Source organism: Sapajus apella, unplaced genomic scaffold, assembly GCF_009761245.1.
Source record: "Sapajus apella isolate SASKATOON/1434 unplaced genomic scaffold, GSC_monkey_1.0 scaffold39, whole genome shotgun sequence".
Lineage (NCBI taxonomy): Eukaryota > Metazoa > Chordata > Mammalia > Primates > Cebidae > Sapajus > Sapajus apella.
In genome coordinates, this window is record NW_022436979.1 from 11,421,962 (window position 1) to 11,443,263 (window position 21,302).

Here is a 21,302-nt window from a genome sequence, read left to right on the forward strand (position 1 = left end):
TAAAAAAATCCTAATTCAAAAATGAGTAAAGAGATACCAAACAAATGTTAAATATGAATAAATATAACTGTAATAAAGTAAAAATAAAATCTCGAGGGAAAAAGGGATTGCTGTTTTCTAGGCAAAATTTAGGATGGACCCTTACCTAGAGATAGATTAGTGGCATCCTCAATCGCAGGAAAAAGAAAAAGAAAATCCTATTGGCTCTCAAGCAGAAAAGTAACAATAGGAAAACTCTGGTTACTTAAAAAAATTATAGTAATAGTCTTCTATAACATAGTGTTCCAGAAGACAATGGAAAAATAACTAATGATAACATATTGAGAGAAGACAGCTTTTAAACAAAATGTTGACAGTCAAGCAAGTTGATGTTTACTGTAAATACAACAAGAAAAAAATGACTTTCTCAGAAATCTAATGGCTTCCAGGGTGCTGGCATGGTGGCAGAAGAGTGGTTGATTCCATGATTTACTCCTACTGAGCAAGTGCCTTTGAGATGAATATAACCGAATAATTCAAAAACATGTACATCAAAGTTTGAAAGACCTACTCATGAGCACTGAAAAAGTAACATGAAATGACAAATCTAATCCTCTTTTGTTCTCATTTGGTTAAAACAAAAGGGAAATATTTATGATTCCTTAAAAATATAATAGTGATTATTTAGTTTGGCATTTCAAGATTGAATTCATGAAAAATAGAAGTACATGAGATGTAGAAAAAGAAAAGATATTTTTCTCTCCAGCAGGAAAGAAAAGAAGGTCAACATTTTTGTGTGTTTAACTTTCATATTAAGAGAAGTAAATTCATGTAGGTTTTGGAAAACTTACAAATAACACTAGAATTTTTAAAAAGTTTGACTTTCAAGTCTTTGCAGATAATAGAAGTAATAATAGCTTAGTACACATAATTATAGAGAGAAAATAAATGAAACAATTAGGAAGGCTGATAAATAAACCTAAAACAAGAAAATAGAAATGTAACCAAAGCCATCAATTATTGCTCTAAATGTTAATTGATAAAGTCCCCTATTGTAACAGAATGCTTTGAGATTGTATTATAAACAAAACTAAAGGAAATTCAATTACATACGGCTCATAATGGAAAAACTTAAAGCATAGTTACACTTAAAGTTTTGAAAGAATGATAAACCTCACTTTCATTAGTATTTTTTCATTAGTGATGAACAAAACACAATTCAAAAGAATAGAAAGAGTAATATATTGATATTATATTTATATTGAGAAAAGGTATATTCCACAGTAAAGCTGTAATGAGTCTTATTAAAATGTGAACCTTGGGAATAGAGATTATCATCAACACCAAAGATAGTGAAAAGTGCAGGCAACGGATGCTTATTAAATAAAATGAACCAAGGATAGTAATTTTTTGTTGCTAAAAGTTAATAATAATCACTCACTCTTTTGCTCTGTGCAGCAGGGATCATGAAGATCTTTTATGTGCCTTACCTGCTTCAGATACAATTCATAATGAAGACAATCCCATCATAAAACTGTGATAAGTAATAGCACAGCAAAATGTTTATAACAAAAACCATTGAAAATCTAAAATAAATAGATAAACCCACAATTACTGGATGAATTATTAATAGATCAGTAATTAAAATACTATGAAATACATAAAATATAAAAATAAAGGATTTGAACAATAAAATTAATAAAACAATATATACCATATTTTGTGCACTACAAATAGAATACACTTTTCAAAATTTGCATAAATTTAAAGGGTACAAGTAGAATTTTGTTGCATGGATATATTGCACCGTGGTGAGGTCTGAGCTTTCCGCATAGGCATTACCTAAATAATGTATGTTTTATCTATTAAGTAATTTCTCATCCTTTACCCCCTTTTCCCCCATCCTACGCTTCTTGGTCTCCAATGTCTATTATTCCACTCCATGTCCATGAATGTATGTTACTTAGCTCCCATTTATAAGTAAGAATATGTGGTATTTGACTGCCTGCTTCTGAGTTGTTTCACTTAAGCTAACCGCCTCCAGTTCCATTCATGTGGCTGTAATGGACATGATTTCATTCTTTTTTATAGCTACATAGTAATTCATGGTGTATATTTTCCACATTGTCTTCATTCAATCATCCATTCATGAACACTTAAATTGAGTCCACACCTTTGTTATTGTGACTAGTGCTACAATAAACTTCTGAGTACAGGTATCTTTTTGATATAATTATTTTCCTTTGGGTAGATATCCAGTAGTAAAATTGTTGTACTGAATGGTAGTTCTACTTATAGTTCTTTGACAAATCTTCATATTGTTTTCCATAGAGATTGTACTAATGTACATTTCCACCAATAGCGTATAAGTGTACCCTTTTCTATACATCCTTGCCAACATCTGTTATGTTCAGAATTTTAAATAATGGCCATGTGGGGATTGATGTAAGATTATATTTCGTCCTGAGTTTAATTTGCATGTCTCTGATGATTAGTGATGAGTGTTTTTTCGTAAGCTTATTGGCAATTTGTATGTATTCTTTTGAAAAATGTCTACTCATGTCTTTTGCTCACTTTTTAATAGTGTTATGCTTTTGTTGTTGTTGAATTGCTTGAGTTCCTTGTAAATTCTGAAGCTAAGGACCCTGACAGATGCCTAGTTTGCAAATTTTCTCTTCCATTCTGCAAGTTGTTAGAGTACACATTTTAAATAAGTTTGAATAAATGAGTAGATGAATATATTGTGTGTAGATTGGTTCCATTTATTGAGATAGTAAGTGTGAGGTTAGGATCAGTTTTAGAACTCCTGTTTTAGACATCTTGATATTGACAATCTAGTTCCTGGAAATCTGTTTTCTGAGATAATGTTATTATAACAGCACAATGCAGCCAACTTTCAAATTATGTTAATGAATCATAGTATAAATATGACCAAAGGTACCCATCCCAATGTATAGGTTGATAAAGGATGATTCTCACAGGAAGAGAAATGTCATAAACTGGATACATGTTCCTAAAGGTGTTTGTTACAGACAGCACAAACCCTTTTAATATAGTAAGTGATAACTTTTTCATTTCCTTATTCATCCTACTGGATTTTTCTGCAGCAGATGACAATTGTTCTTTTTTTTCTGTTTTTCCTTGGAACACTCCATATTAATTGTTTTACAATTTCTTTGATAACTTATCGTTAGTCTTACCCATCATTTTGTCCCTTTCTGCACAGGTCCTAAACATAGATGTTTGTTGAGAATAAGTCATTGAAAATATATTCCTCTCATTCTATCTGGGTTTCTGTGTGTGTCTGTGTGTATTTTCCAGCTCATAGACTCAGCAACAATCCTCAGGAACCTTGGTTTTCACCTGTCACCATGAAAGCAAGTCAATGATATTAATTTAGGAGATTGGGAAAAAATAATGTGTTGGTGAATGATTACTTCGAAAGGTGAGAATATATATTTTCCTTCTAACTTTTCTAACTTTATCACGGCTTCTGTTTATATGGGTTCATTTGAAAAAACACAAATTATTTTACTATAAATTTCATTTAGGGCTGTGAAGGTATTAATTAAAAATTGTGATTTTAAAACTTTGTAAGTTTATTTACAGTGTGTGGAGCTCTTGATGTTCATATAAAGGTTGTTGAATGAATGTACTATGGAATAGACTAAGAAAATCTAGATAGACGGTTTTTATAACAAAGTAGAAGATGTTTTGAGTTTTTCTATTTCTCTATCCCAAGTCACAGGGATAGAAAAAGAAAAAATATGGGAAAATGGGATGCAATAGCATGGTAGCAAGTTATGAAGTGGGAACAAGTAATGACAAGGAGAGAGCTCAGTCTTTAAAAATTAGTGATGTTGGCTATTCAGTGTTATGCTGTGTTTTGTTGGTTTTGTTATTTGCTTCATTGCCTCCAGTGGTTCAGTAAAACCTTTTTCCCACTGTTACACTCTTTCCTCATGTCTTGCAGAAATGAGGGTGAAAGAAGTCTGTGTCCAGATTTTGGGTCAGTAGAGCAGAGAGAGCTTGAGGAACATGAGGCAGGGAGTTTGAAATGTTCTTATCAGATACCATATGAATGTTGTAAAAATATTGTGAAGGACCAATTAATTTTCACAAGGAATATGGGGGTTATATTTATTTGTTTTTGTTTTTAAATTAAGAATAACCCTTGAGGTCTTGGGACTTGAGACGTTTGTATTACAATAGTAACTAAATAAAATAATACAGAAAAAATTTTAAGTTGCTACATAATGAAACACACTTGACACTTCTGTAAACCTTACTCTACAATGTCCCTGTGTCTTTCATTCCTTCTCTGATTTTTTAAGGTCAACTTTGTTAATGTACAATTTACATACAGTAAAATATACCCATTTCTGTGTACAGTGTGATGATTGCTGAAAATGTGTGTATCCATGTGACCACCACGACAATGAATTTACAGAACATTTCTGTGAATCCACAAAATTGCCTTGTGCCACTTGCCAATGAATTCTCTTATCCAGCCCCAGGCTAAGATATTCTTCGTTATAGAATTTTATATAAATGGAATCATACATTGTGATCTATTGTGAGTCTGACTTTCACTTAGTATGATGCTTTAAAAATGTTTGGATAATATATTATGTGTTTTATTCTTTTTGTAGCTAAGAGTTTTCTTACGGGTTTACTACATTTTTTTTTCTTTATCTGTTCACACATTGATGGACAGTTAGATTGGTTCCACTATTTGGCTGCCTAAAAATGAAGTTGTTAAGAACATTCATTACAACTCTTGGTGTAGATCTGTGTTTCAATTTCAATAAGTAAAACTTAAAAGTAAAAGTCCTCTAAATTGGTTACTTTTTTTTCAAAACTGTTGTGACTCTTCTTGATCCTTTAAATGTTTATATAAATTTTAGAATCAGCCTCTAAATTTCTACAAAACACCTCTTGCAGTTTGAATGGGATGGCTTTGATTCTAAAGATCAACTTTGAGATAGTTGACATCTAAACAATTTTGATACTTTGATTCCTGAACATGGTATATCTCTCCATTCATTCTTTGATACTTCTCAGTACTATTTTGAAACTTCCCTGTACATCTTGCTCAAGTTTGTTAAATTTATTCTTAATATTTATGTTTCTGGATAATATAATAAAATAACTTAATTTTAAATTTAATATTCCAATTTTACATTGTTTTTATATGAAAATATAACAATTTTAATTAACTGTATGTTCTTATCTTGCGAAATTTACTTTTTTATTTTGGTGACTTTCATATACATTTCTTCAGATTTTTAATACGCAAGATTATGAAGTCATTTCCAATCTGTGGATAAATTTGTTTCATTTTTTTTCTCTTTTTAAACTATAGCAGTGTTAAATGGAATTGATAATAGTGGATATTTTTGCTTTATTTCTGATCTTAGGGGGAAATTACTGTTTTTCTATCTTAGACTGTAAATTTTTTTATTTATCCAGTTAAGGAAATTCCTTTTTACCCCTGATTTTCTGGGACTTTCTATCATAAATGGTTGTTGGCTATTTCTTTCTTTGTTTTTTTTTTTCGCTATGTCTCACAGGTGAAGTCATATGGACCTAGGAGTTGTTAAATGCTGTTTTATTTTTTCATGAGACTTTAAGAAATTAAGCATCAAATTTATTTAATAACTATAAGGCTCTACTGATTATCCATTTTTTTCTTGAGTCAGTTTTTGTATCTTTTAAGAAAGATGTCTAATTCAACTAAGTTGTCACATGTATTGGCTTATTATTACTGTTTATAAAATTCCCTATTAGCCTTTTGATGTCTGTAGTATCTGCAGTGATGTTTCTCCTTTTACTGATAATTTACATCCTCTCTTTTTTGATCAATCTGGTTTGAGCTTTATACATTTTATTTTTTCAAACACTCAGTGTCATTTATTTTCAATATTGTTTTTTATTGTCTACTTTATTATTTTCTACTTTTATCATTTTATGGAAGCTCATTTTTATTCATAGATTGCTGAGAGTTTTAAAATTATAAATAAGTGTAGAATACTTATTTGTTAAGTGGTTGGTTGAATTCATCAATAATACAATTATTGTTTGTGTTTCAGTGTGAATTATTTATTTTCACATTTATTTCACAAATTTTTGTATTTGTATATATTGAGGTTTAATGAGCTTTGTTTTGAATTTATAAATTTTACCAGTTTAGAAACAAATGGCAATTATTTTTCAAATGTGTTCATCTATTTCTCAACTTTCTCCTCTTTTTCTGCTTGCCAATTATACTTTGTGGAACACTAATACATACTAACTAACTGTATATTAACCCTGAGGCTCTGCTTATTTTTTTCAGATTTTTCTTTCTGTGCTATAGTTTAGATGGTTTGTATTGCCATATCTTCAAGATAAGTAAGCATTTCCCATACAATGTTAAATCATTTTTAAGCATATCTATTGAATTGCTCATTTTACATATTGGATTTCAGCTTTAATAATTCTTTTTGGTTCTTTAAAATTCTTATATTTATTTGTTCATTGCGTTCATGTTTTCCTTTACACCCTTGATGATACTAAATAGCAATTGTTTCAAAATCTTCATTGGTTAAAACCACTATTTCTGTTATTTCTTGGTCTGCCTCTATTGACTACTTTTTTTCCAATTATGATCTTGGTTCCCTGCATTTGGCATACTTTGTAGGTTTTTAGTAGAAACTGGATATTTGAATATTGAGGCATTGCATTTTGTTCCAATTTGTTTATGCAGGCATTTAAATTACTTGTGGACAAGCCTGATTCATCAAGACCTGCTTTTAAGCGTTGTTAGGATGGCATATTAGTGTCCTATTGCTGTGTAGTAAATTACCACACATTTCATAGTTTACAAATTTAATATCTCATAGTTTCCTTGATGCAGGAGTTGGGGCAAGGATTAGCTAGGTCTTCTGCTCAGGGTGATATAAAGGCAATGGTCTGGGTTGCAATTCTTATCCAGGGTTCATTGTTCATTGTTCCAAGTTCATTGCTTGCTGGTAGAATTCATTTCCTGGTGCCTTTATAGCTGAGGTTTTCATTTACTCATTAGCTGTCAGCTGAGGATCACTTGGCATCTAGATGCTGCCAGTGGCCCCCATTAGCAGTTCATAACAATGTCATTTGCCTTCTTTCAGGTATGGAGGGATGGGTGCACCCCTTTGACTTCTAGTATCCCTTTAGTCTGCTATATCAGTCTTATATATATGTAATGTAATCATGAGGTTGACTTCACCATGACCATTTGACATATAAGGCAACCTAATCAAGGGGTCAGATATCTCAAGGCCACATAGTCCATCTGCCCTCAAGGAGAGGGGATTATAAAAACCATTCATGACAGAGGGCAGACATTTCAGAGACTATCTTAGAACTCTGCTTGCCATAGGTGGCTATAAAATAGCCTTTACATAGGGATAGTTAAACTTTATGCAGTACAGTGTTGCCATTCTGGGGTCTTTACTGAATCTTCAATGAAGGTGAACTGTTCTGGATGGTTAGAACTCAAATGGTCGCCTTTCCTGGGTGACTTCTGAGCACTGTTCAGCTTATAGGTTTCTAGTATTCTTCATCTGGACTTATGGAATTTCACTCTTTCTCTGTGAATGTTAGTGTTTACCAATAAACTTAAAGGGAACTTTAAGCAGATTTCTTAACCCTTTCTCTGTGTAGCTTTCTCTCCTTCAGTGTTCCAGCTGTTCCAGCTGCCTCAGCATATTGAAACTCTAATCTCTTTCTCCTCAACTGAGAGAGATCGATTTGCCTCCAGGCAGAAAGCTGGGGTTATTGTAGTACTCACCACTTTAAATTTTATCCTTCCTTTAAGGATTATAATCTTGTCCTCCATGTTACCTATGTCTCAAAACAGTTTCCTTAAATATTTTGTCAAATTTCCTATTTATTTACTACAGAGAGGCAGATTCAATATTAGAAAATCCAAAATCTCCTGAAGTGGAAGTCCATAAGGTTGATTTTCAATGAGGGTATTTACAGCAAAATAATTTTTTAGGATTTGGGGAATAGGACATAAAAATAGCTGGTGACTTTAAGTTGAAACCGTGGAATCTCTAGTATTAGTTTGGGTTTTTTTCTTTGTACATAACATAAGTTGTGAATGCACAGAAAAAGTTCTGGGACGAAATTAAAAGTGATACTCCAATTACCACATAAATGACAAAAAAGCAAAACAGCCTTACTGCACATATGGAGAGAGTTTGAGTGATCTGGATGGAAGATCAAAGCTGCTACCACAACCCCCTTAAGCCAAACCCAATCCAGAGCAAGCCTCTGACTCTAATTAAATGAAGACTGAGCAAGATGAAGAAGCTGCAGAAGAAAAGCTGGAAGTTAGCAGAGGTTGACTCATGAGGTTTGAGAAAAAAACCATCTTTATAACATGAAAGTACAAGGTGAAGTAGCAAGTGCTGATGGAGAAGCTGCAGCAAGTTATTCAGGAGAACTAGTTTAGATAACTGGTGAAGGTGGTTATACTAAACTGTATATTTTCAATGTAGATAAAACAGCCTTCTATTCAAAAAAGATGCCGTCTAGGACTTTCATAGCTAAAAGAGGAGACATCAATGCTTGTCTTCAAAGCTTAAAAGGATAGACTGATTCTCTGGTTAGGAGATAATGCAACTAGTGACTCTGAGTTGAAACCAATGCTTATTTGCCACTCCAAAGATCCTAGGGTCCTTAAGAATTATACAAAATCTACTCTGCCTGTGCTCCATAAATGTAACAACAAAATCTGAATGACTGAATATTTATTTATATCCTGAATATTTTAAGCACACTGTTTAGACCTACTGCTAAAAAAAAATCTGTTCAAAATATTACTGTTCATTGAGAATGCACTTGGTCACTCAAAAGCTCTGATAGAGATGTATAAGGGGATTAATGTTGTTTTCGTGCCTGCTAACACAGCATCCGTTCTGTAGCCCAAGGATCAAGGAGTAACTTGGACTTTCAAGTCTTATTATTTAAGAATTACATTCTGTTAGGCTATAGCTTTCACAGTGATTCCTCTGATAAATCTGGGAAAAGTTAGTTGAAAACCTTCTGGAAAGGATTGACTATTCTAGATGTCATTAAAAACATTCATGATTAATGAGAGGAGGACAAAATACTAACACTAATAAGAGTTTGTAAGAAGCTGATTCCAATCCTCAGGGATGCCTTTGAGGGTTTCAAGACTTCAGTACAAGTAGACACAGCAGATGTGATGGAAATAGCAAGAGAACTAGGGTTAGAAATGGAGCTGGAAGATGTGACTGAATTGCTGAAATCTTATGATAATACATAAATGAGGAGCTGCTTTTTATGGATGAGCAAAGAAAGTGGTTTCTTGAGGTGAAATCCACTCCAGGTGAAGACTTTTTTTTTTTTTTTTTTAATTACAACAAAGAATTTAGATTATTTCATAAAGTTGATAAAGCCAGGACTGGGATTAAAAAGATTGACTCCAATTTGGAAATAACTTCTACTGTGGGTAAAATGTTATTAATCAGCATCACATGCTACTGAAAAAAATCTTTGATTAAAGAAAGGGTCAACCAATGCAGCAAACTTTGTCTTTGTCTTATTTTAAGAAATTGCCATAGCCACACCAATCTTCAGTAATCACCACCCTGATCAGTCAGCAGCCATCAACACTGAGGCAAGACCTCCCACCAGCAAAAACATTATGACTTACTGAAGACTCAGATGATCATTAGAATTTTTTAGCAATAAAGCGTTTTAAAATTAAGGTATGTACATTGTTTTTTAAACATAATGCTATGCCACACTTAGCAAACCACAGTGTTCTATAAATGTCACTCCTATGTAACAACTGAGTTCACCCATTTTTTCCTAAAAGAAATATTTTTTAATTGTATATTTTCTTTTCTCTTTTCTCCTTTTCCCCTGTTCCCTACTTCCTATTTCACTCTAGAAATTCAGTTATAACCTTTAACTTCTCTTCACCAGACACTTACTACAGGGCAAGCTTATCTAACTACGTACTTACTTAGAAGCTTTAGAGCCAGAGCTCTCTCCCACCAGGAGATTGCCTCAAGAGACAACAGTCAGTTTATAACTGATATGGTTTGGCTGTGTCCCCTCACAAAGCTCACGCTGAGTTGTAATAATCCCCACATGTCAAGGGTGGGACCAAGTGGAGGTAATTGAATCCTGGGGGCAGGTTCCCCCATACTGTTCTCATGATAGTGAATAAGTCTCATGAGATCTGATGGTTTTATAAATAGGAGTTCCCCTGCACAAGCTCTCTTGTTTGCCACCATGTAAGATGTGACTTTGCTCAACCTTAACCTTCCACCATGATTGTGAGGTATCCCCAGCCATGTGGAACTGTGAGTCCATTAATCCTCTTTCCCTCAGAAATTACCCAGTCTTGGGTACGCCTTTATTAGCAGCACGAGGATGGACTAATATAATAACTTAAAATATGCTCACCAGAAAACTCTGTCCCACCTGGAGAATATCTTGAGACAATGGCCTCTTTATAGCCTAGTTCTTCCCGTAATGGCACCAACTTAACCACCCAGTAGAAAAGGCACTGAAGTGTGTCACGTAGACCCCCACCTGCTCACTCCCTTCCCTGAATGCTGTTCATGCCAAGTCCTGCTGTGAAAGACCCTGTGTTCACCCAAAGGTGAAGTGGCACTCTCAAAGGCAGGAGCCTGTCTCTCTTCCTTTAAGCTAAGCTTTGGGATAAAAAGTCACTTTCAGCCAGATGCCTGTAATCCCACACTTTGCAAGGCCTAGGTATTGAGGTCAGAAGCTCAAGACTAGCTGGGCCAACATGATGAAACCCTGACTCTCCTGAAATATACAAAAATTAGCTGGGCGTGGTGGTGCATGCCTATAGTCCCAGCTACTTGGGAGGCTGAAGCATGAGAATTACTTGAACCAGGGAGTCAGAGGTTACAGTGAGCTGAGATTGTGCCACTGCACTCCAGCCTGGGTGATAGTGTGAGACTCCGTCTGAAACAAAAGAAAAAACAAAAATAGTCACTTTCTTTATATCAGACCTCACTCTTATTAATTGGACTATAAGAAGCCAGTCACTGAACCTGAGATTCAGTTACATGTGTACACTGTAAAACCAAAATTTTGTGTGATTCACTTTATTATGATATTTGCTTTATGGTGGCGATCCAGAACAGAAACTGCAATATTGCTAATGCATGCTTATATCTTATTCTGTTCACAATTCTGTTTTAGTGTATCTGAAGTATATGTTTTCCTTCTTCACCTCAAGAATTAAGTGAATTCATTTCTATATCCATTTCTAAGTGTCCATCTGAAATTAGCACAACCTGGGGTTCATTTCATTCAGGGACAAAACAGTTTGTAGAGAGAAGGCAAAGGGGTTGTCTCTTAACTACCACCCCTGTTACCTGGAGATTGCAGAGAATTGCCAACATACTGGAGCTGGACAAGTGCACTCATCCATTGGGAAATGTCTAGAAGGTAAGGCCAAAATCAGTTTGACATCAAATTTTTTCAGCATTTTATCCCAGAATTTGTGCCTTCTCCTTTTAGTTCCAACTCTTTCCCCCTTCCCCCAGAGTATTCATTGGTTAAGTCCCAATGCTTTTCATAACTGAATTTACAAAGGACTCTGATTAGACAATACTATCATAAGATATTGGAAAAAGTGGAATAACCGAGGTATTTTCTGTCCTTAGTGTGGTTTTTGTGTGTTGTTGTGAGAAGGATAGGTATGCAACACCAAAGTCTGAGTATTCTGGCCTTATAATGTAATCATAATTGAGTCAGTCTCTAAATCAGCAGCCCAGTCTCAGAACAATTGAAAAAGAGTTTCTGGGATCCAGTCACCAGTCCTTGCTATGTTTCAGCTCCTCCTTAGATGATTTTACATACCTTTGGTTTTAAGAACTATACCTTGCATCACAGACTTTAGAAATTTCATATTCTTATTCCTTGTTTCTAGTTCAACTGTAATTGAGTAGTTTTGTGAATACTTCTTTCAGGTGCCTAACATTTGAAAATCGTTTTATAAACTGTGACACTGGGGATTTGCTAAAAACAAGCATTTGCATATCACTTATGATCTAATATGGTACACCCAAACCTGTTTGGAGTTTAACATTAATTTCTAATGGTTCTCTTTTACAGAATTTAACTTGTGAGTTTATTAAAATGTACTAAACTTGCTCACCCTCAGGGTATGTGAGAATGAGCTTCTGCATTCCTGGGAGCAAATTGCAGATCAGCATTTTTAATGCTGCCTAAGATCCTTTGTGTGTGTTTTTTTTTTAAATTACCAACATAGATCAAGTTTATGTTAATTGTATGAAAAAGCAACAGAAATAATCAGTAACATTTACACAACTTTAAGTAGTTAACCTACTTCTGAGGCAGCAGAATTATTAAATCGTCAGCACCTTAAAGTACACAGAACATGTAATAAAGCATTTCTTCTGACTACAGTATTTTTTTCTTGTTGCAGGCACGGTTGAGTGTCAAGGTGTACATGTTGGGGTTGTAGTGATGTGGTTTACATGAAATTTATCTCAACTAAAACTAAATATGTTTCTTTACGTATGTTAAACAGTCTACTGTGAGTGCCGCCTTCTTTCCTCAAAGGTTCCATGAAGCTTTTAAGAGGAGTAGAAAGGTCACTAAAGTGACAGTACAGAACAGGCACAAAAATTCCCTTGTACAAAATTGCACACACAAAAAATTAGAACAAAATACCTATATTTTTAAAACTTTATAAGACATCAACATTTATTAAGTGCGTACTTCTGTACTTAGACCAAACAATAGCCCATCCTTTTTTTTTTTGAAAAGAAAGCTCCTGAATATTGTGAAAAATAAAACAAATCTTAGAAACAAGTTACTGTATACTTCCTCAGAGGCTGAGTAGCATTTTCTGTCTAAATGACACATTGCTGTGTATTATCACATTGTTCTTCCAAATAAATCTGTGGTTTGTTTCATCAATGAAAAGTGAGTAACAGATCCATTCTTTTTCTTAAGGTTTTAGAAGGGAACATAGATCTAACTAAATACTACCAGCATTATTAATGAAGATCTATGATTAATTAAAAGCCTATGGAGCTTTAAAATGACTACTGGCTACTCTAGAATTAGAGTGGCCCCTCCTGTTCTTCCTCTACCCTTCCTCCCTCTAACCCTCCTTCTGATGGTCTTGTCACTATACTGGACCTTTCATAATTGATCTGCCATTGCTATACTCTTACTCTAGTGTATTTTATTTTTTTCTGTCTCATCACCATTCCGGAGGTTTTTCTCTTAAACACAGATATACATGTCCTTAGGACATTATAGACCCTGGCAAAAGCTTATGTTATTATTGTGGTAAAAATCACAAAACATATAATTTACAATCTTAACCATTTTTGGTGTACAGTTCAGCTGTATTAAGTACATTCACATCACTGTGAAATAGATCTCTGGAATTTTTTCACTTTGTGAAACAACTCCCCCCTATTCCCCTGGTCACAAGCAATTTACTTTCTGTTTCTATGCATTTAACTACATTAGATGCCTCATGTGAATCATACAGTATTTGTCTTTTTGTGACTGCTTTATTTCACTTAGCAAGAACTTTGATGGGAAGCTATTAGGTGATTGATATGGTTTGGTTGTGTCCCCATCCAAATCTCATATTGAATTGTAGTTCCCACAATCCTCACATGTCATGGGAGGGACCCAGTGGGAGGTAATTGAATCATGGGGGTTGTTTTTCCCGTGCTGTTCTCGTGATAGTGAATAAGTCTCGTGAGATTCTGATGGTTTTACAAAGGGCGGTTCCCCTGCATACACTCTCTTGCCTGCTGCCATGTAAGAAGTGACTTTGTTCCTCATTCACCTCTGCTGTGATTGTGAGGCCTCCCCAGCCTCATGGAATTGTGAGTCCATGAAACCTCTTTTTCCTTATAAATTACCCAGTCTTGGGTGTGTCTTTATTAGCAGCCTGAGAACAGACTAATGCAATGATCTTCAGCAGGGAAGTGACAGGACCTGATTTACGTTTTTAAAAGGTCACCTTGATTCTGGGAGGAGTGAGTGATTTTATGAAGAGATTACGGCAGCTTGGATCTGAGTGGTAGTGGTGAGTCAATGAGACGTGACTGAATTTCAATTATATTTTAAATGTAGATTAAAACTGTTATGGTTTTGCCAGTACTTTCAATGGCCAAAACTGCAATTACTTTTGCAAGAACTTACTAGAACTCACTGGTGAGTTGGCAGGGGAGGTGTGATTCATAAGCCTTTGCTCTGCATGGCTGGAGGAGTGGTGCTGCTGTTTCCTAGGATGCATATGCGCCTTAGAACGGGAGTGGAAGGCACCGAGGTGCTTGCCTTTGCACCGTTAAGAGCAGAAATATTGTTCAGGCAGTTGGATTTATGAGACTTCACAGGGTAGAAATTGGGGTCAGAGAAGAGATGTAAATTTGAGAATCATTAAAATATAGAAAACATTTAAAGCCTGGATCCTGGAATCTAGTTAGAGAATAAAAGTTGTCTGAGGGCTGAGCCCTGGACCAAGGCATTTAGAGGTCTGATCTGCACGGAACACTCCATTTGCCACCCTCCTGCTCCAAACAGTGCTTTATCCCTTTCCAGGGACCCTGAGAAAAAATTATAAGCATAACTCCACTTACAAAGTGTCAAGGAATTATTCAAAATTAATAATTTATATGATCTGGTACATGATATCCTACTCACATTCTTTTTTTTTTTTTTTTTCAGTTGAGAGCAGGTACTGTTTATTAACTGACCAGCTTAGAAAAATAATCATGGGAGACACCTTAGTTCATTCTTCTAATAAGCCTGTTGATCTGATCCTCCCTGTTGCCTGCATCTCCACCTTCTACAAAATGGGTGGTCTTTTTCTTCATTCCGCCCCGTGGAGAAGATAATTTAAAGGGCCACAGGAAGTTATTTGCTTCTTTGAAGCGTTTTCCAACAGTATAGATCTCATGAATCAGATCCTCCGTGCAGATGATGCCGTATTTTCCAAGAGATCGAGCAATCAGAGCGTTATCTGTCAAAGCAATTAGCTTCTTTTTGATTTTGCCATAACCACGTTTGTAGATTAGTTCATTTACTGACTTCAGATTTGGGTACCCCCATGCAATATATGGCTCTACAATCCGCAGCATGTTAATTGAAGCCTTGTTGAGCTTCACAAAGGTTCCATTGAAGATTTGACGAAGGCGAGGAAGCTGCAACACTTTCGGATCTTTGGGCTCACACCATTGATACCTCTGATCCTGATGACAAACGCCAGTTTGAGTTCTGCAGGTACATAGAAGTTGCCAGCTTTCCTTGCCATCCTCCCCATTCGAATTTCAGTTCTGTACATCTGCCTATATTCCTTGTGATAATGCTTCGCTTTTTCATAGATAAGCTTCCTCCTTGCCTTTCGAAGCATCTTTTGGGCAAACTTCTTTCTCAGGCGCTTAATCTTCAGCTCTGCGAAATTCCTTCGCTTTTTCTTAAGGGTTTCCGGCACAGCAGGAACCTTCTTCTTCTTCTTCTTCTCTTCTACACCCTCCATGGTTCCAGCCGGAAAAAGAGCCCTACTCACATTCTTAAGTGATATTCAGATCACCCTTCTGAATGGTGATATATTCTCTGTAAGATAGCAGTTTTTGAAATAAACATCAGTGAATTTAGCGATTCAAGGAGTAATTCTTCTACTTGCTTAGACTGACTTGTGCTCATTTACAATGTTGAGATTTTATAGTGCAGGGACAAATTCAAATTAAAAATAAGAGATTCAATACTTTCTGTTGAAAATAAGGAAAAAGACTTCTTCCCACTCTTTTTTTCTCAGATAATTTAATTTAGACAACTTTTATATTCTTTCTCTTTCTTTAAAAATGTATTTCAATTTTAAAAAGCTAAAGAAGCCCTGGCAGCCTCAGGACCCAGGAATGTTCTTCTCAAAGATCTGAGAACCATCTCTTGAAAATGTAATCATCCTTAAGGAAGAAAGTGTAACTGGACCTAAGCCCAGCAGCCCACCAGTCAAAAGCCAGTCTTGAGAGACAAAGTTTGGTGGAGGGAAAAATTGACTTGAATCAAATGCCAGAGTGCTTGTGAAGATGCTGAACTCAAGTCACAAAGACCATCTCAAATTTTAAAGTTTATCATAAGGTTTTAAAAGGGAGACTGGATATGGGAGACCTGCAGGAGTGGTGCAGACGGCAAGGTCTGAGTGTATTTTTCTGATGGCTATCTTGAGTACTCATCCATCTGAGGATCTGGTTGGCATTATCTTGACTTTAGCCCAATGGTGGTGGATTTATTGTTCACCACTCCTCCTAAAGGGAATTATACAATTAGGGCTCCCTGCCTTGTTTCAAAAGATTAGCCTTTTGAGCTTCTTAAGGAAGAAAATAAGTGAGTGTGCATTGCTGGAGGGGAGTGTCTAGAGAGGTAAGGAATAAAGGGGTGAGGGAAGGAAAGGAAGAAAAAGAGAATAGGTGATTAAAAATATATTTTTAAAGCTGAGGTCTCCAGTTACAAAGCTACTCCAACTTTTCTGTGGGAGGGTAAGAACCTAATATCGGTGGGCATCTCACTCCGTGTTGAAAAACGACCACTTTTCATAAAGATATGAGAAGTTTATTTTTCCTTTGGATAAATCCAATCAGCAAACACAGATGGCCAGACCAAGGACCAAGAATCCAGGACAAACTATGTGTGGTCACATATGTCACAATGGGGTTGTCAACTTCTTTAATTTGAGGATTAGTTACTGTTTAACTTGAGAACATGTATGTAACTGGTTGTATCTGCTTGGCTATATAAAATGAGATTTCTTTCTGTTTTTGCAATCTCTTTGCAATTATTGTGATGTACATCACGTCCTGGTTTAATGCTTTTCAATAGTAAAATTATGTTTTCTTTTCTATCTTATTGGAGCAGTTTTCTGGATTGGGAGAAGATTTTATTTTTAAGTATATTTCTTTGACAATAGAAAGTGTGAAATTGGGACCAAATATTGTTTTCACAGATGAAACAGAGGTCCAGGGAATGTTACTGACCTATCAAGGTTCACAGGGCTGATCAGAGCCATGTTTAGAAGCAGCTCCTACTTTCAACATAGTGCCCTTTCCATACTCCTCATGGCTGTTGTCCACATTCAAAAGCTTAATTGTTTTTGAATCTTCCCAATACGCATAGCCAATAAATCTGGAGTAATAGTTTTTTCCATGCTTCACTGGAAGCGAATCAGCATGGTGTGACTTCTAAGGTTATTGACATTTTCTAAGTGATAGCTGCTCATTGTAATGTGTATGAACCTATTTAACAGAATTAATGAAAATCCAATCATTTCTGCATTTTGAAGTTGCTGAGTTAAGTAAGAGAAATAGAGAAAAACAAAAAAGGGAGCAAAAGCACTGCGAAGATAAGTTCATTTATGAATATCATCTGAGCTATTCCAATAGGATATGACATGAAACATATTTATAAGATGAAAACATATATGTGTTTTAATCTTAATGAGAGAAATTCAAAGAAGTGATGCATAACTACAGGATTGAGAGCTAACAAAAATAGGGAGTAATAAATGTTTTACTCCAGTAGTTTTGACTATTCAGGGGAAATAGATTTGGAATAAAAATCAGATGGGCAAACCTAACTAACTTGTACCAATATATACCGTAAAAAAAAAAAAAAAAAATTAAATGGCCGGTTTCTAAACTAGCATCTATGAGAATAAAGAAATGTGAAGGTCTGTTGAATCAATCTTTCAAAAGACTGTAATGTATAAAAAATTGTGCTTCCAAATTTACTTCCACGAAACAGATTCTTAAAAAATATCAAAGGAAGGCTTCTAACTAGCAATTAGGGAACTGAAATTTAGATTAGAAGAGGCAGTTGATGCTCTTTCAATCCATTTTGCTGTTATGCAAGCTAAAACATTAGAAGGAAAAGAGTTAATGGCTGAGGAGAAGGGGGGAATATTTGAACTGAATGATTACCTTCGTTTTAATGTGTGTGAACTTGATCAAAGAGTAAAATATTTGGATTTTTGAGGACAAGGGGCATACGGGAACAGGAAAGATAACCTCACAAACGATTTCACCAAAGTGTTCTATATAATTTACTATTGCAATATTTGTTTTTCAAAAGTAATATCACATTTCAAAAGAATGATGCTTATTTCTTATCAGTCTGATCTTGCTAGATAAAACAAAAATGGTGATGTAAAGAAACTCTAGTTTTAATTTGCATTCGAATGTAAGCAAATTAATTAGTATTACTTTCACTTTTCTGGCTACTTATAAAGTAGTTTTGTGTTGTGTAGATCTGTATGTCTGTAATTTAAATGTTCTTTAAAATTCGTAAGTTTCATTTATAATTCAAATTTGCATTATTTTACTAAATGTATCCCAATAAATTGGTGACTTATAGAGGTATGAAGTTTAAAAGAGTAAATAATACTTTGGTTAGACTTGTTATTTTGAACATCTTTTACTTGATAGAGTTGGAGGAAGAAATGAACTATGAAAAAAGTTTATTGAATGTACTAATGGTTCTAAAATTATTATTTATAAATCATAAAACTCATCCATGTCAACAATAAATACTCCAACAAAAAATATCAATTTTATTGTAGTATTTGTAGTGGCAAAATACTTGCTTTGTCATTTAAATAAAATTTAAAGTAATTCTGCATCCCGGAGTCACATTTTAATAATTGTAAACTAGCAGAAAATAAGAAAACGTGAATATGTCTTATGCGATTGGCATAAGAAGATGGCTTTCAGAGAAGCCGTGTTCAGCTATAGTGTACATGCTTATTACAGGAATAGAGGCCAGTTTTAGAAAATGGGGAACAAATTAAGTAAAAATTAAAAAAAAAACCTTTATACTCACAAAATAGAGCCATCATAACATATTTGCATTTTTGTATATTTCCTGTTGGTATTTTTTTATGCCCAAATTTTGATCAAATTCTAAGTACAATTAAAATAAGGATTTTCAGGCCAGCCACAGTGGCTCATGCTTGTAATCCCAGCACTTTGGGAAGCCAAGACGGCCAGATTGCTTGATCTCAGGAGTTAAGAGACATGGCAAAACCCTGTCTCTGCTAAAAATGCAAAAATTAGCTGGGCATGGTGGCACGTGCCTGTAATCCCAGCTACTTGGGAGGCTGAGGCAGGAGAATCACTTGAACCCAGAGGCAGAGGTTGCAGTGAGCTGACCTCACACCATTGCACTCCAGCCTGGGCAACAGAGGGAGACTCCATCTCAGAAAAAGAAAATAGTGATTTTCCAGCTTGATATTATAGTGTAAAATTTTTCTCATGTCATGAAAATCTTTCAAACATCTGTTAATACTGACTAAAATGGTCTTTTATATAGAGGTGCCATAATTAACTATTTTCTGATAATGGAGATTTTGACTTATTTACATTATCTTCTTCTGTACACAAGATTATAATGAAGATATTTTTAACATATTTTTATGTCCAAATGCGTGATGATATACTTAGGAAATATATCAGAATAAGAATTATTAAGTCAAATTATATAGGGACTTGTAAGTATTTTGATACAAACTGTTGAATGCTTTCCAGATGTTCAAACCAATTTATACTCTGTACCAACATATCAACACAAAATCATATTTAAAAAATATTTTCCACATGTTAAAGCATGTTTCTTTAATTGCTGTAATAAGTACAGAAATGGAATACTCTATATATTCATTAAACAACTATATTTTGTTACTTTTTTGTTTAATTGCTGATTCATTATTAGATTTCCTTATTTTTCACATTTAAGAGTGTGTCTGTGCTTGTGTGTGTGTGAGAAAGAGAGAGAATACAACATTAACCTTGGCATTAAAAAATAACCTTCCAATTAAAAAAAATTATGTTAATTTATGTTCTTTTTGACATTTGGGTTTAATTATTTTTTATCAGATCTATCAACATTTTCTTTAATAATGGCTTTTTTTAAAATGATTAACAAATTGCTTTCAAATTAGCAGTAAATATTTCTTTAAATCAGTTTCAAATAGACACAAAAGTGACTATTTCAATAAATATTTAAAATATTTAAAATAATTTATTGAAATAGTCACTTTTGTGTCTATTTGCAACTGATTTTGGTTTATGGCATTAACATTATTTATTGTTTACTACATTCCTTCTCCACTGGTTTGTGATAGTCCCTTCAACAGGAAATCAATGTTTCTCACCGTTAGAGTCTATTTTATGGCAGTTTACTATATTCTATTAATTTGCCTGTTAACTCTGATATTGTAAGAGGTTATGATTATACTGATTGATTATACTGTGTTGTCTTATATACCCCAATTTTAATTATTTTATAGCTTATGATTTTTTCAATATCCAGAAATGCATGTCCCTCCTCATTATTCTTTATTTTCCAAATTTTCTTAGCTATTATTGCCTCTTATTCTTTCAGGTAAAGTTTATAATTAAAAAAATTATCATAAATAAATAACTTATAATTGTATTGGAAATATAGACTATTTTAAAAAGAACCACAGTAGTTGATGCCCTCTTCCAAACTCATGGTAAATCTTCCCATTTATCAAAGACTTATTATCTCTGAGGAAAAGTTTCAGGGCTTTATTTATGTATGTACATAACTTGAAGATTATACCTATACATTTTATGTTTTTCCTTTCTATTATTTTCTTCTGTGCTTAGATGAATTTATGTATTTGCATATACAAAATGACAAAATGTTCTTTAAAAATAATTAGCAACTTTTAAAAATGGTATTTTTCACATTGGTGAGCTCCAGGTGAAACTGGTATAGTCAGAATTCAGCTCAGTTGTGACTTCCTTAGGTAAGCCTGTTTGGCATTCTTCCCTAAGTCAAATCTCCCTTGAGCACTGGTATACCTGCCTATGGCTGTATTATAACAAATTAAGCTTACTTTTCAGATTTTTAAATTTTTTTGTGTCTCCTGCATGGGCGTATGTAGTTAGGGACCATGTTAGCTTTTTTACTTCATTATATTCCCAGCACTTAGGACTCTGTTGGGATCCTAGTAAGGCTCGATTAATATGGATTAAAATAATGAATGAGACCACCTGCTCTATGCAGCAGTTGTAGAATTCTTTGTTAGGATTGTGGTGGTCATGTATCTGCTGGTTCTATAGTTTTTTTAGAGCAATAATTTACTGAGTGTTTGTTATATGTTTGACACTGTTCCAAATGCTTTAGATGTAGTCGTAAACAAAACAAAAATTTCTTCACTCATGAACTTATAGTGGGGAATGCAGATCATAGGTGATAAAACTGAG

General features: G+C 34.4%; 1 pseudogene across 1 annotated transcript; it reads right to left on the reverse strand.

Annotated features, from left to right (window-relative positions):
• Positions 1-14,745: 14,745 nt before the first annotated feature.
• On the reverse strand, positions 14,746-15,569 carry LOC116565221 (annotated as a pseudogene). The gene has a single exon (XR_004275333.1). The product of XR_004275333.1 is annotated as a 60S ribosomal protein L7 pseudogene (transcript).
• Between the last annotated feature and the right edge of the window lie 5,733 nt (positions 15,570-21,302).